This window comes from Dermacentor andersoni, chromosome 8 (genome assembly GCF_023375885.2).
Source record: "Dermacentor andersoni chromosome 8, qqDerAnde1_hic_scaffold, whole genome shotgun sequence".
In the NCBI taxonomy this organism is placed as follows: Eukaryota; Metazoa; Arthropoda; class Arachnida; order Ixodida; family Ixodidae; genus Dermacentor; species Dermacentor andersoni.
In genome coordinates, this window is record NC_092821.1 from 27669521 (window position 1) to 27686646 (window position 17126).

At 47.3% G+C, this 17126-nt stretch overlaps 1 protein-coding gene across 2 annotated transcripts in view; it reads right to left on the reverse strand.

Moving 5' to 3' along the window:
- Positions 1–17042, reverse strand: part of LOC126526287 (MIF4G domain-containing protein-like) — a 160421-nt gene extending 143379 nt beyond the window's left edge. For both annotated transcript variants that reach the window (XM_050174194.3, XM_050174193.3), the window contains exon 1: positions 16690–17042. The gene's annotated coding sequence lies outside the window, so the exon portion shown is untranslated. The remainder of the gene's footprint in view (positions 1–16689) is intronic.
- Between the last annotated feature and the right edge of the window lie 84 nt (positions 17043–17126).

Consider the following 17126-nt stretch of genomic DNA (forward strand, 5'->3'; position numbering starts at 1 on the left):
AAGTGAAGATTACGATGGAAAGCAGACGCGCACGGAGCGAACAGAAGACAAAAAAATTACAGCAGCATCTCAGCTCGCTTTCAAAACAGCCGCGGTCCGTGGTCTGACACGCACTGTACTTCTGCTTGGCACCCAAAAAGGGGCCCTTCAAAAAGTGTCCGCTCGCAAGCCATCGTCCCCTGGCGAGTGTACGACACTGCATTGTACGCGCGCACAGCGTTCGATAAATTCGTTTTTTTTCCCGACAATAGGGCATTTTCAGCAGACGTCACAAGAATAAGGTAGCGTTCCGACTTTTTTTTTCTCTCTCGCTTTATTTTTGTTATTGATATGATGTAATAGCAGAGTTTCACGTCTTTAGGTGGCACTGGTTAATCCTTGTCGCTTGGCAAAGAAAAATGCCGTCCCAAAATTAGCAACAAGATGCAGCACAAAAGAATCACAAAGCCAGTCCAGAGAACACAAACAAGTTCTGTTTCGCAGACGAGTGCACGTAGAGACCGTAAGTATAGCCATACATAACATACTAGGTAAACTTCTGACAAACTTACCAGGCACAGACTTACATCAAACACGGATCTTTCAGCGCACAATAAAATTTAATACAGATTCAAAGCAATTACCTTTGCTTAAAAAAAACTTTTAAAGCGACAAGCTTTCTCTGAAGCAGCGCCGTCAGCCATGGCACAGATTTTTTTTTTTTTTTTTTAAAGGTGGATGGTTGTCGATCTAATACTATCAGATCTGCCCTCAAATTTCCTCTTGTAGTTTCATGCCTAGGGCACTCGAGGAGGAGGCGCTGCACATCCGCACGAGCGCTGTGGACTAAGGACATTTAATCCTGCACAAAAAGTACACTGTAAAACTATTCACACCCTTAAAAGTGAAAGGGGTGTAAATATGTCTACAACTCGCACCCTTAGGGTGTCCGTTACATAAATAACACCCTAACGGTGTGATTTATAGACACATTTACGCCCTTTTTCACTTAAGGGTATAAATTATTTTACGGTGTACCGCGTATATGCTGTACCAAGTCGCAGGCCCGATGCAGTAATACCTCAAGTTTTCGGTTACCTCTAAGCTTTGGCGGAAATGGCAGTTTTAAACACGCGTCTATAACAAATAATTCGGAAACCTTAGAGCGTTGATCAAGCCAGGCATTTTTGGCGAGACGACCCTGCAACTGTCTCTGAAGCAAGGGGACTAGACTGCGTGAAAGAAGAGGGCTTAACTCGCAGCTGCATCCGCTGCAGTGTTTCCAGGTATATGGCAGCGACCTGGCATCCGCCGAAACGCTGTAACGCGATTAGTCGCGCTTGCTTCTGTGAGCTGTTTCACCGTTTCGTACAAGAAGTGTGAATTAATTCAACGAGTTTTTCTCCATGCTTTTGCCTTACTTTCTTCGTGTGGCCTGTCTTTCATGCTATACAGCACGTGTTAAATACGACGAGGAAACGAGAACAAGGTAAAAGCGAGAGCCAACGTGTCGACAAGTGGACTTGTCTTTAGCGTCTTGAATTTCCATCTGCCGTCTTGCCCGCGTTTTCCCTGTACACGTTAAAGAGACACTTGTACAGTGAAATCATTAAATCAGTTTCGAGTGATATACCATTCTATATAAATTCCACTTTCGTTAATTCTGCGGAAGACGGTCGTTTACTACAACAAAAAATGAAGGCCAAACTTTCTAATTTTGCCAGCGCCGGCATACGTCAGTGTGAAGCCACGGATCGATATAAAAAAAAAAATTCTCGCATTTGAGCCATTTGGCTCACTGCTAAGTTTGGTCTCCGGCTCTTCTGGGACACAATGTAGTCCATCTTTACTTATGAAAAAGAAAAGAAAACTATGCCGTAGAAGAGGCCGTCAAAATCTATGACGTCACACGGTGAGCTGGTGCGGGAACTTGAAGCCGGCATCGCCAGCAGTCTTTCCTTTTTGCACATTTTCTCGGTGGGGCGGCTTTACGTGGTACCGTACAAGCGCAAGTTGGTGATTGAGCTCAACTTCTCTACTTTGTTCGTTTGAAGACATTCCTGTGAGCACAAGCAGATATGTCTCGTTACGTAGTTACCGCCACGACCAGGACGTAAACAGAACTTTCAGCAATCGATTGCGCGCACTTCTGCACCAATGCGTGCACGCGCGTCTACGCGAAAGACAGACTATGGCACGACGGTTGGCAGACGCTAGAACTTGAAGCGCGCGGCTGCCCTTAACAATGCGCGGGTGACGGACGCGAAGCACCTGGCATCCGACAATGGAAATTAGCGAGATGCCGCGAATTCCTTCACGCCGGGACGCGTGTCGTATCCGTAATAAGCGAGCCGATCCGAGTCGCTCGCGGGAGCGCGTATGGAATTGCGTCGCTGCGCCTGAGTTCGAAAGCTGGGGGCTTGACATCTCATCCCGGACCGCTTGTGGCTGTACGAGATGAGAACAGTCGGGCTACGTAACTGACGGGCTAAATATAGTTGGACATGTCGACACACGCAAAGTTTCGAAAATTTCGCGGACTCTCGGGCTTGGAAAAAGTAGCGCGTATTGAGGAACTGAAAGCTGCATGGGAAATTCTTCCGGATGGTCTACAAATTTCTCATTGACCCGTGGTATATATACAACGTGCAGTTCGTTATGCGAGGGAGTTATTTTGCATTCGTGAGTGTTGGTCAGTGAGTTTTATTGCATTTAATAGCTCCGTTTATTCGGATCCGTTATACTGTGGTTATATTGCAGTAAGGTATCGATACAAGGCCTTATTCACAAGGCAGAAGCAAAACTCGGATATAGCTCGACTTGAGGTTTCCGAAGCCATCTGAAGCAGTCAAATTCACGGAAACCGGCAAGGAGGGAACAAATAAACAAAAAAACATCGATTTAAATTGTGAAGTTTAACGTCCCGAAACTGCGCAGTGGATTTTTACGCACGCCGTGGTTGAGGGATTAATTTCGGCCAGCCGGTGTTCTTTAACGAGCACCTACGAATTTAAGTACGCGGGCGTTTTTCGCACTTGGCCCGCGTCGAAAGGCGGTCGTCGCGACGGGAGACGAATGCGCGGCCGACGGTCAGAGGCAAACGACGGGCTCGATGCTTACACTGTGTATGCGCATGCAGTTGGTCTGTAAGGGTTCGTGCAGAACAAGCATTTCAATGATGCCGAAGGCTAAATTCAAGGTGGGAAAGAAAAAAAAACCGTGCTCATACAGTCATAAACAGTGAAATCTTCTTGGCCGCAATTACTTGCAGATAAGTGGGATACATGCTCTTCAGGCTACGCTTAAAGCAGATTTTCCCATTGTAATGACGTCAATGCACTGTGGTCGGTACCGTCCGACTTCAATCAAAGATACGTTAATGCCAGACGGCCCAAGCTTACTTTCCGTCAGGCAAATGCCTAGGGCTCGAAAACCGAGCCGTGACGGCTGTGAATCAACCAGGAAAAGAACAAAATGGTGACACGGCTTGGTCGCTCGATCTGACTGTGACGTCGACGGCCATTTAAAGAGGCCCGTCACTGCGCGCTGCGGACACGCCACACTGCAATCGTTCAGCGGCTCTCGCAGAAGAAAACGTCCAGGATTGTTGGACAGTGTACGCGGCACAGCTCCTGCGCGGAGTTTGTTATAATACACTGAACTTTCAAAAGTCGCCCCAGTGCCACAGTTTTCGATCAAGCAATTCGAGGAGCACGCATACTTTCGAGCGAATTTAGGGGCACTTGAATCCCAAATTCAAGGGTTTTCACGGATTTCGAGGGCGTGTACGAATCCCGACTGTGCTGCAGCAACGTCACGTGTCATCTAACAGAGTGATGAATTGGGCTACTTGGTGTGCGTCCATTGTTTTTGCGCTATCTGCAACGCGCACTGGTTAACGGAGACGAGAGGAACACCGACCGGTGAGAAAAACAAAATGACGAGAAGAAACGACTTTTATTGTGCCACTCACTGCTTTCCTTTCTGGTGGGAGACAAAGAAAAGGCACGGGCGTTAGCCGTTGCGCCTGGTCTGCTACCCTATACTGGGAGAGGGGGCAATAAAAGTGAAGGAGAAAGGAAGTGGATAACACGTGACGCCTGCACACTCATAACTGCCTTCACCGCGCATCCAAAGACGCTCATTGAGCCCAGCATCGCCTTTGAACAGTACAGCAGGGCTCTGGTGTCTACCCGTGCGTATGAGGGTCAAGTCCGCGGTGCAGGGTGGTCCTCTCCTCGCCCGCTATAGTGCCCGCTATTACCACGCGTTGAGGAGGAGCTGGATACAGACCCGCTCTTCTGATTGACTCTCTCCCTTCAATAAGACGTCTGTCGGATCGAACTGATTTTGCGGGAAATGTTAACGGAGCGGCTTCAATTGCGGCGCTTGTTTCAGTTTCGTCGCGTCGTGAACGTATAACCGTGTAACGAAGAATTAACGGTCTGGCGAGTTTTTCGGGCTTCGCATGTGCCCCAATAAAACGGGAAGGCGAACGGGCGATATGTTTATCCTCCAAATGTCAAGTGAGTTAGTATAAAGCTTTTCGAGCACCTACCCGTGCGCTATCAAGCATGAGCGTCCGTGCGTGCGTGAAAGAAGGAATGTACAGGAGAGCGGCAAGGCAGCAGGCACAGTGTTACGGCGTGCGCGAAGATGCGCGTCCAGGCGCAGGAGCCAGTTGGCCAACTCGCGCCGCCATTCCAAATGACCATTCAACCTTTTCGCGCATGAGGCACACCAAGAAACGGTCCCACAAGGCGTCACGGTAGGACGCGCGGATCAATCGCCCAGACTTTCGACGATCTTATCCAGGTCGACAAAGAAACGCACACGGGACCATGCGGAACCGTGTTGCTGGCGCCTTTTTTCGGTGAATGCAGCGTCTGTATAAAACTGACGCCCGCGAGCTGTTTAGAAACTGGGCTAGAGGACGTACGACGCCATACAGAAGGGAATGACGTCATACAGGAAGTACTGTTTCCTACTGCCGAGCGCAATCCAACGCTCGTCACAGAGGTTCCTCTAGGACAGCAAACCGACGCTTAAGCAGGGTGCGCCACAAATCTTCTCGGTGTGTGTCACTCTCCAATGAGCCTCTCGCAACCTTGGGTTTCTGAATATGTGTCACTGAGTGTTGCGGCAAGCAGGCGAACAATTGTCAGCATATACGCGGCACCGGCGCGCTAGGCTTTTCGTCTCGGAGACCACGCGCGGACTTCTCGGTGGTTCCACTAGATGGCGCAGCGTGTCCAAAAAGAAGTGCAAATGAGTAGCCCGGTTGCCGCATGACGCGTTTCTCGGCGTTCGCACCATGCAGGAATGAAAAAAAAAACAACCTAGGAGGGAGCATCACGTGATTCTGCTAACCTCGGCACCTCCTCTGAAGCCGCTTCTCCCACTCGCCGGGGCCTGGCGCCTTTCGGGTAGGAATAGGCCCACATTGTTGCCGGACCATCCGCGTTTGTTTTGTACGTGGTAACGATTAGCGGCCTAGTGGCGCCCGCCGTCAATGGTACGGAGGCGCGTAGGGAGTACAACGCGTGGGTTTCTGCTACCGCGGGCGTCGTTCCTCGCTTCAAATACGTTGCCTTGAAACGTGGAGAAAGACTGCGGAGCCAGACCCGCGGCGACATAATTTTAGAAGCATCACCTGCGCTTACCACCCCAGTTAGTCGGCGCTCCCACCTCGAAACCCGTCCAGAGTATATGCCTGCCCGAGCGTGCTTTATTGTTTCGTCAAATCGGCTGTTGTGTACCTGAAACTCAGGTGCGCATTTTCTTGCTAATTTTTTACCTGCCTTGCACCTATATGGAATAAGACAAGATCTTTCGCAGGAAAGTTATTTGTCGCGTGTTTGCTTAGTAAAATGTTCTGTCGTGCATGTTTCGTTTTGAAAGAAATAACTAGCAATACGCTGCACTCTAAACGCCGAAATCGCATTTTCTTGAGATTTACGCGCACTATTTTGTAAGATTGTGTGGTGCGACGACCTTACGCTGTTGAGGCGTGCCTATTGAGTTTTCGCCTTTCTGCTGAGAGGTAGAAGGCATTGAGGAGAACGACAACGTCGACTGCCATAACAGTGGGCCGGCACGGCGTCAAATATGGCCGCGGACGCTCGCTTGAGCGCCTGCACATATAAGCAGGGGCGAAATACATCATATTGTTCCCCAGAAGATGCTCCCAAACGCGACGAATCGCCGTCGGAAGGGCGGCTTGGTTGCCACCACACGTTTGCAGGGCGAAAAGTTTCCTCGTTTCCCTGAAACCGGCCCGAAACGCGACCAGTCGTCCGTTAGGTGCTCGTGGCGGGTTGCTGGGCACAATGCCGACGCCTTGGTTCGTCGCTGCATTGGCGCCTGTCCGCTGCTTGCTTAAGCGGCGAGCCGCGTGGTGGTTCGGTGCTTCACCTGACTGACGTTACGCAGACTAGACTGATTCATACACTTGAATTCCTTCACTAATCCGTGGCGTGCGTTTGCCACGCCGACCATGCGCGCATATCCCAAAACCCGCGCAGCAGACGCAGCCAAAGCGAGCCGACTAAAGCTACCACTTGAGGGCCTATTTCCCATCATCCCACTCCTCTTAATTTTTTTTTATGACTAGGCTTCAAAGTTTTCACGTGATGCTCCCTCATAGTATTTTCCTTCCTCTGTGATTCGCAAGCGCCTGCGCGCCATACATTTTTCGAAGCCACGTGCAGGCTTCGCTGCGGCAACGCTAGATGGCGCTGTTGTGATCGGCCGTTTAGAGTTACTGTATATGCTACCAAAGGTAGCAGAGTTGCGCGTCTGTTTTATCACGCCGCTAGCGCCTCTATTGGAAGAACGTCATCACGTGGTAGGCAAGCAACCGTGCATTGCGGGGAAGCAGATGCATGGGCCAATTTTTGTATTTCCCGACGCCGCCGCTGCAGCGAACTGGATTCACACAAGGTATCGCCTATCAAATTCAAAGCGAATCCGTCCGATTTTGGCGTTCGCTGTTCGCGTGCGGGTTAGCTGCGGAGCAACAACACAACGTGCGCAGCGCATCTAACAGTTGTTTCATCGCAGTGTCCTCGCAGTCCCGTCGGGATGATATAATGACCGGGTGCTCTGCTCCCGACTGCACGAATCGCTCTGAAAGCGGAAAAGCTTTTTATTCGATCCCATTCAATCCCACGCACCACTGCTTGGGTTGTTGCCAAAGCCAGCTCGCATTTTCATGATAATGAACTGCTTGGGTTGTTGTTTCTGAACATAAAAGAGGTTACACTACCAAGTAAAGATATTTCATCTACTACTGCTTATGTGAAGCAGGATGCACGAGGAATTAATGTCGTTATTTACCATACGGTAAGGGCCTAACTGTGTTTTGCATTAATACCCGTAATGTAGCTATGTCAATCCTGTGAGTGAAAAACTTTCACTAGACTCCCACAGAAGGTTACTTTTGGAATCCCTGCAGTGAAAAGGCACATAATAAAGTGGCACTTGCAGGTGTGGCTAATATCCAGTGCCTGCTAGTAGGTGGGTACGCTTCTACAGCAAATTTAACGGGGTACCAGAGTCGAAATACTAATGGTTGGTCATTGATTCACCAGTAATATCTTTCAAACTTTCAAACTTTCAAACTTTATTTCGCATTTTCCTTTGCACAGAAAAAGAAAATGCAAGGGCAGGAACAAAAAGCTGCACAATCGCAGCTTGACGAGGTTCCTGTCCCCTGTCTTTGACAAACAGTTGCAGAATATTCACAAAGAAAATCAGTTACATATGTGCAAAAACAATTTCATATTATACAGATATGATATTCACAGCAGAACATTTATGACATCTGTATACATATATTCGCATGCGCATCTACACCAACCCAGCATCTATACATATTTGCGTCTGTACATGTAGGCATACATCTGTATACAGAAAAAAGTGGAGGAAAAAAAAATCATGCACAAATGACAAGGAACACCTGTACAGAAACGCTTTAAAATACCAAAAAGTCAACTCAATGTAACGGCAATGTTCAGCGGAACAAAAAAAATAAAAAAAATAAAAAAATGCGGAACGATGGAAAAGCGAGGTGTGGAACCATGCTAAAAAATAAAATGAATAAAAAAAGAAAAATATATAAAGAAAAATGGCAAATGTTATTTATAAAATTTGACCATTATTAATTAAATTAAATTTCAGTGCCTTTCTCGTAATAGCATTTAGTTCGGTATGGGAAGCCTGTATCACATTTAATATTCTCGGCACCTGGTACTGCAATCGCCTGAAACCATAATTTGTTCTTGTGAAAGGTAACGCCCACTGGCTCTGTTTTCGGAAATCATATAACGGTTCCCTTGGTTTGACTAAGTTGCACAAGTTTGTGAAAACGTTGTTGTTACAGCGAAAGTATTTTTTAATTTTTAAGACTAGGTTATAATCATAGAAATATTCAATGGGGAGCACATTAAGAGCACGAAATATCTCGAATGTATGTGCATCAAACGGTGCGTTAACAACATGTCGGACAGTTTTCTTTTGTAATGTTTTTAAGCTTCGTATGTTTGCTTGCGATGTCGTACCCCACACTAAATTGCAATAGCTAACATGTGAAAGGAAGAGACTGTTGTATAACATTAGTTTTACCTTAGAGGGCAGTATGTGTCGTAATCGACAGATTATTCCACATGCTCTCGCCAAAGTGGACATAATACGCTCAACGTGTGCATCCCAAACTAAATGTTTGTGAAAAATTACACCTAACGTTTTGACAGTATCAACTATTTCTATCCTTTCTGTGCCGAGGTAAAGAACAGTATTGCAGTTTACTTGTTTTTGTGGTGGCGTAAACAACACAGCCTTAGTTTTATTTGCATTAATTGCTAATGAGTTTAGATTGCTCCACTTTTGCAATAAGTTTAAAGTTTTATTTGCCATATTTGTAAGTTGCACAATATCGAGTGACCTGAAAAAAAGGCTAGTATCATCCGCATAGACTAAGAACTGTGCATGTTGACTAATATTCGTTATGTCATTAATATAAATGTTAAATAAAATCGGTCCAAGTACACTTCCTTGTGGAACGCCTTGTGTTAATTCCCTTGCTGAAGAAAGTTTTGATCCTATTGCGACGCACTGCCTTCTGTGCTCAAGATATGATTTCAAAAGTTTAAGGGGAGTACCGCGAAAGCCATAATGGTTTAATTTTGAAGATAGAGTATTATAGTTAACCGAATCGAAAGCCTTGGAAAAGTCAACGAATACACCTAGAGTTAACATTTTGTTCTCAAAGTTGTTTAAAATTATTTCCTTTTGCGTCAGCAAGGCAAGCTCTGTAGACATTCCCTGCCGGAAACCGAACTGCGTATCTGTTAGAATGCTATGTTTATCACAAAATGATCTAATTCTTGCGCAAATGATCTTTTCGAGACCCTTCGAAATTACAGGAAGTATAGATATTGGTCTATAATTTGTTAGCTCGTTTTTGTTTCCGGATTTAAATATAACAATCACTTTGGCATGTTGCATTTTCTCAGGGAAGACGCCGTTTAATAAGGAAATGTTAAAAATGTGAGTAAGCACATGTAACAAAAGATCGAGCACAAATTTAATGGGTTTAATCTGCAATCCATCTATATCGCGCGATGTGCTGTTTTTTAAGGACATAAAGGTCGCGTATACTTCTTCTGGTGTAGTAGGTTCAAAAAAAGCTGTGTAAGCATTGGGACTACCCAGAAAGGAAGTTGCATTTATGTTATGCGTGCTTGGGGTTAAAGACGTAAAGTGTTCGTTAAATTTGTTAGCTAATTCTTCAGCACTAATGGCTTTGTTATCAATTGTCAGCTCAATTTCCTGCTTATTATGCGATTCCGGCAGTAGAAGTTTATTTACTTCACGCCAAACGACATCACTTCTAGTTCCCGCTCTATTAAAAACGTTTTCAAAATGCCTGTTCTTGGCATTTCTCAAGAATTTATTTAAGCTGTTTCTGTATTTTTTAAAGGAAGTGAAGTCCGCAGGATCCCGTGTCTTAAGAAACTTTGCATACAAAGAATTTTTTTCTCGGATCATTCTGAGGCATTCATCAGTAAGCCACGGTTTCCTAATCTTTCTCGATTTTTTAAGTTTTTTGTACGGGAAAGAAACTTCGTAAACTTTTAAAAGTGTATGGATAAATATATTATACGCTTCATTTGCGTCTGTGCAGTCAAGTACAGAGCTGAAATTAATTTTTTTCATTTCCGTTCTAAAAGTTTCTAGAGTTTTCTTATTAATTGCTTGAATCTGAAGTGGCTCAGAACGATGATACTTCCAAAATGCGCGATTAACCTTATATATCATGTACACAGGCGAGTGATCTCCTATGTTTCCTTCAATTACACCAGACTGTACATAGCCTTCCGAGCCATTTGTGATGAACAAATCAAGCAAGCTTTCGGAATTGGTACAAATTCGTGTGGGTGCCATAATTACGTTTCTGCAGCAAAAAGAATCAAGAATAATCTGCAATCTTCGAGACTTCGGCGTATTTACTAGAAGATTAATATTAAAATCCCCGCCAATGACAAGTTGCAGGTGATTTGTGCTGATGTAGCACAACAATCTTTCAAGAAACACAAAAAAATTGTCAATGTCGCCGCTAGGGGGACGATACACAACAGTGAAAACACACTTGTGTGATTCTAGACTTAACACTTCGTAATCTGTTGTCGATGCAGAGTAAGCTGGAAGCACGCTACATGATATTTGATCAGATACTAGCTGTAATACGCCCCCGCCACACCTATCAGAACGGTTCAAATAAAAGGTTTGGAAACCAGGCATTCGAAACACTTCTTCCTCTGATCTGTACCATGTTTCCGTTATCATTACATTGTCAAATTGAAACGGGAAGTCACCGAGAAGCGCGATCAACTCGTCATGCTTGTGCCTAGCTGATTGTGCGTTACAGTGAAGAAATGAAAGGCAATCGCGCGAATTCGGCTTTATGACGTCTCTTGGTAAAACTGTTCCCATGGTGCAAATAAGATATGAAACAGATCAATGAAATCTATGTAGGCGCGTCTACTCGCACATCTTTTGCACATCTGCCTCGCTACCAATTCGAATAACATTAGATGTTTCCGTTTTCCGAGCTAAAATTTTACCGCCCTTCACCCAAACAAATCGCCAGTTCAGTTCCCGTTTCTTAGCGGTGGCCATGCCCAGAAGCTTCTTTAGCTGCGGACAAAGATGCTCGTTTACATATATTGCTTGCCGCTTGTCAAATCCTAGGTCACAGGAATTAATTCTAGCCTTCCGTGCTTTCTCAAGCACTTTTTCACACTTTGCACGGCGGTTGAACACAACCACAATGCTCTGCTCCATGTCCGCCCTTCGTGACGCGACTCGATGACAAATGTCAATGTCTTCCTTCTTAATTGGTTCACCCACTGCGTCGCCTACTTTGCCTAGCACATTCAGTAGATTTTCAGCTTTCTCATACGGAATTCCCTTAATTTCGATGTTCTTGTTCCGAGAGTATTGGTCTTGAGCAGTGACCTTGAGCGATGTTTCATGCAATTGTTTTCTGAGTCCCTCGACTTCCTGCGTGAGTGCTAGTTGCGATGTTTTGAGAGCTACATTTTCCGCTTTCACTTTTGCGCAATCCTGCTTGAGTGTTTCGAACTCTTTGTTGATAAACTCAAGACTATTTTTGAGCTCCCTTATGTCCTTGCGCAGTTCCCGCGCTAGATTTGACACTTCGGTTGACATCATGAAAAGCAAAGACAACAGTGGTTTGGCAACAGAGGCAGCAACCTAACAAACAAATAAGTTTCACTATATGGTAAAAGTCTCAAACCTGGGAAATCAAACAGGGAAATGTGAGACGTCCTTCCTTCGCGCTGCCTCTGTTGCCAAATGTCGCTTCTTCGATGCGAGCGTGCTTTTATCCCAGGCTCCGGTGACGACAAGGTCCACGTGATCCAGCAGGTTCAGCAGGATCAGCTGATACCGGACGGTCTGGCCGCACCCACTTGAGCTGTGGCCACGCTGCGCTTGTCTAGTATTCTTATGTGTCGGTTTGCACTCGATAAACCTGGGAAATCAAACAGGGAAATGTGAGACGTCCTTCCTTCGCGCTGCCTCTGTTGCCAAATGTCGCTTCTTCGATGCGAGCGTGCTTTTATCCCAGGCTCCGGTGACGACAAGGTCCACGTGATCCAGCAGGTTCAGCAGGATCAGCTGATACCGGACGGTCTGGCCGCACCCACTTGAGCTGTGGCCACGCTGCGCTTGTCTAGTATTCTTATGTGTCGGTTTGCACTCGATAAACCTGGGAAATCAAACAGGGAAATGTGAGACGTCCTTCCTTCGCGCTGCCTCTGTTGCCAAATGTCGCTTCTTCGATGCGAGCGTGCTTTTATCCCAGGCTCCGGTGACGACAAGGTCCACGTGATCCAGCAGGTTCAGCAGGATCAGCTGATACCGGACGGTCTGGCCGCACCCACTTGAGCTGTGGCCACGCTGCGCTTGTCTAGTATTCTTATGTGTCGGTTTGCACTCGATAAACCTGGGAAATCAAACAGGGAAATGTGAGACGTCCTTCCTTCGCGCTGCCTCTGTTGCCAAATCAAGACTGCCTACACGTTCAGAGCTTTGGCACATAAGCAGGTATGCCTATTGCAAAACCCAGTACCCAGTGTCCAGTGAATAGAGTTGTAGGAAACTCTATAGTCCAGTGCAGCGCCGCATTATGGGCCCAATGCCGCGCGCTGGATGCTGGAGCGCTGGGCAGGCGCGGCGAACTGGGAGGCGCTGGGTACTGGTGCGAAAAACAGCTCTAGCGCGTTAAGTACGCGGTGCCTGGACACCGTATATATATTTCTTGAGAACAGAAAGCGTTTTGGTGTAATAAAAAAGAAAAAAAACGTAAATATAAATGCTCGGAAGTGCCACAACACCGATTTTCACTTGCGATTGGCATTTTAACTTCGAAAAAAGTCCTAAATGAACCGCCGACCCGCGACGCTGTATGGGCTGTTACTACCGCTTTGGATAGCCGTTTCTTGTTCTTCACGCAAAAGATATGCAATGTTTCCTTAGTTCAGTGATGCCTTTCAGTTGACACGTCTGTCTATTCATAGATCTTCGTCACAGAAGCGCAGGCTAGGGCTGAGACTTCGGCGACAGCACACATATACCTGTGTTTATGACGCGTCACATCGGCGCTCATCGCTACTTGTGCTGGCACTGTAAACATGAAAAAAAGGTTTATTTAAGGACACTGATGCGAAAGCTGAAATATGGTGATTTATCCTTGTTAGACTTCTTGATTTCTGAGCCTAGACGCGCCGAGAACGTGCAGACGGACTCGGCGGATACGCTAGGCCTAAGCTTCGGTGGGGGCCGATCTCGGCGCCTTTTTCTTGACGATCTTTTCAGTCAGCTGTTTCGATGCACTTTGTTTGCGATTAGGCGGAAAATCAGTCCACAAGCGATGCAAAAGCGTGCACGGTCGATCGACGTGTCGCCTGCAAAAACAAAGTGCGGCTTCGCCCCATAGATTTGGTTGCTTCCCAGGCAAGATGGCGGACCTACGCGCAACTCTGCTACCTTTGGTAGCATATACAGTAACTCTACGGCCGTTCACCCCGCGATAACCTCCGGTCACGGTTAACGCGATTATGGCGAACGCGCCGATGGCCTCGTCAAAATGGTTCTCAAAACGGACGATTTATGGCCAACACGGGAGTACCTCGGTCAAGAGATGTTTGGCCAATTAGCAAGGATACGAGCATCACTTGTGAGCCGCACGAATTGGCAAGTCCACGCCGGAGACGCGGTCAGTGTACGATCGGAGTCAGCGATCGGAGTCGCCCTTCCTCTGTGTCCAATGATGTGCGCACGTTTCCGACAAAGCTTCCTTCGGAGGGAAACGGCAACAGACCTCCGGATTGGCGGGACCTGATGTCATTGGTCTCCTGGCGCCGGATTGGCGGAAGCGACTGAAAAGTGACCACGCAGGGCACAAAAGGAGCAACGGACGGCGGGAGTCAGCGGCTGCTACAACTTCATGAACTTTTTGCGTATTACTTTGAATTTTCTTGTAAGTATAAACGTGTTTGTCAAACGTCCTGAATATCGGGCCCAGCTGTCACGTCTCCTCCACGAGCAAAGTGAATTCCACGTCTTCGAACCCCCCGTCGCAACAGCGCCGAGTGTCCTTAGGGAAGCGCTCAACAGGAATCCAGCTGCAGTACACGCCCCTATGTCAAACTCGTTTCGATGGCGGCAATAATTAAGTTGAGTCGCTATATTGATTCAATGCTAAACGCGTCGACAGACATCCCGAGACGCGTTCCGCCGATTTTTTTCCCTTTTCGTCTATTTACATATTAAGTTACTAATCAACTTCATTAAATATTATATTCAAAGCAAGAGTGGCAACGAGGAAACTCTAGACAATCAAAGGTTTCCGATCTAGCTTTATATTGTTCAATACACGCTGCAGAAATTTTTTTGCAAGCCTGGAAGAAAGCCTGCGACATACGAAAAATAGTCCGACTTCCTCCAAGCGACGGCAAACGTTGCCTTGGTTCTGTCCAGCTACGCGGCACTTGCACATTTCTAAATTTTGCGAAAAGTTGCGTTAGAAAACCTGTATGCGGTGAATGCAAGCAACCATTTGAGACTTTAATCACAAGCTCGGGCGGACTGAACGCGTGCGACCTTTGTGCTACGCCATTAATTTTTTTTTTTAATTAGATGTTTCTATAGTTATACTGCGCACTTCGTTGTTCCGCAGATACAACATTTAGCAAGTTACCAGGCTGCAACAGTGGTTTGTGAAACTTGAATAAACAAACAAAAAAAAACAGCCCATCCTTTATGTGGAACCTAGCTCATCTTGCAGATAATATAGCTGTGTATACTCTGAGAATAATGAACCTTAAGAAGTGCGAACATAGAAAACAAAACGTGGCCAACAACCATTAGAAAACAAGTTACACACACTACTTAATAAGTTGGACAAAAACAGGTTTTAATTGGAGAGCGTGCGACTTTCGAAGAATCATTTCACACACCCTTAATCTCGTTCAGCTTTTTCTCCCGCCATTTGATTGATCTGACATTATAGATTTTGCGAGTAGTCTTTTTTCGTTGCGTCGAGTACATGAAGTCTTCCTTCAGAACTGTCGCGATCTACTCAGTTATGTAAGTCAGCGTTGCTAATATGTTTTCGCTCTCTACTGTTTATGTACATGGCATCATGTAGCTGCTATTTATGGCGGCTTGTGCTTTTATTTTGTCAAGCTGACAAACCATCATTTGCTTATGATCAAATTTATATTTATTATTATTCTCAGCTTACACGTGCCGAAACTACGATCTGACTATGAGGCACGCTGCAGTGAGCGGCTGCCGATTAATTTTCACTCCCTGGGGGTTCTTTAACGCGCACCTAAGCACACACAAGCGCTTTTGCATTGCTCCCTCATCGAAATATGGCGTACCAGGTGGCGGGTTCGATCCAGGGCATTATAAGCTGCCACGGCGCGTTCAGAGCCGCACAGTGCATTCGCGAAAACGTTCACATCTTTATCTTCCCTGCGCAAACAAAGATTTCACGGAAGCTTGGAACAAGCGGCGCAATGCGATAAGTACGCGACGAATCAGAAAAGGCACAGAAGAGCAGTAGCGTGATGCCTAAGTGCACGTACTCGCACGAAAAAAACAAAAAACTATCAAATGCACTGCTATAGCTCCGAAGCTTTATCGCGCGCTATACTAGAATGTTACGGCCAGTGTTGGCGGTTTTCGCCGCCGGTACTCGAGCGGATCTATACGCGTGCGACAACACCACAAATGTGAGTCGCTCCGCACATCTGCTAGCATCCGCATCAGATCGACGAATGAAAGGTTTCGCTTCAGAAAGCTAACGCGGCTGTGCAATGACAACAGTAGAAGACCAAACAACGCTCACGAGTATAGTTCATTCTACGCCCTGCCAGGAAAGTTAGGTATTGGATATCGGTGATAATTCGGTTTACCTCCAAAATTCCAAGCACATGTCCCGCTCGCGCATAAAATGCGACAGCGAAAAGTTGAAGCCTCGTTTAGGCGACTGTTGCCCCTTTACATTAATTCTAGAAATTCGTGCCCGAAACACCCTTCGTATATTACGGTCGTTAGGCGACGTTTCAAGCAGAAACTGTACGAGTATGCCTAGTCTCAAGAAATCACCGGCCACGCGCTTTGTCGTCTCAGCGGGAAAAAAAATAAAAAGAAAGAGCTCGCCCCTGCAGAACCTTGCTTTCTTTTTTTGCTTGCATGGTGACGTCTGCTGCCTCTCGGCGTTCCCAAAAGGGAGCGGGACGTCTCAAAAAAAGCCACGAGCTCCAACCCCTCCGCCATTGCCAAAAAGCAGCAGCAGAGTCCTCCTGCACGCCCCTCTTCCTCCTCCGGACGTCACCGCAGCGCTGTGATGCTGCAGCGCGCCACGGCGAGTCCGTTAAGTGCGCGCACACACTCACAACGCGAACGTCACCAGCGTAGCAGAACACACAGCCGTATCCTCGTAGTGCAGACGACCGCAGCAGACGACGAGACTGGAGTGGCAGACGGCGTACGCTAGACGCAGACGACGAGGAGAGAGGCACCGCTCAGTCGAGCAGCAGATGACTCCTCCCCGAATACTCGCACGCACCAGACGCGCGCGACGATGCGTCCGAGCAGCAAAGGACTCACCGATTTCAGAAGGTCGTCGTTATTTGGGTGCCTCCGCACCGCAGGCTTGCGCGCCGTGCGTCGTCTTCTTCCCGGCGTCGCGCGAGGCTGCTGGGTCCCCTTGCTGTTGCAAGCGACGCCGCGGGGCGGTTTCGTTTTTCTTTTCGGGCTTGGTTGGGGACGGCCGCCGCCGCAGGTGAGGAGTGGTGCGCGTTGAGATGCGGTTGACTAGCTTCGTGGTCGTCGGCTGGGCGCAGCGGCCGCCATATCCCTTCGCACTGGCACTGCCACCCTTCCGCCTGCGACCGAGCGCGCCGCGTTCGGAAACTGCCGCCGCGCCGATGCCGCTGCTGGCGGAGAGCGATGGCGGCTCTCTCCGCCTCCTCTTCCCGTTACACCCTCTCTTTCCCTTTCCCTCGGTCTCTATTCACGCTCCCCCGCGCCGACGTTTCTTTGCG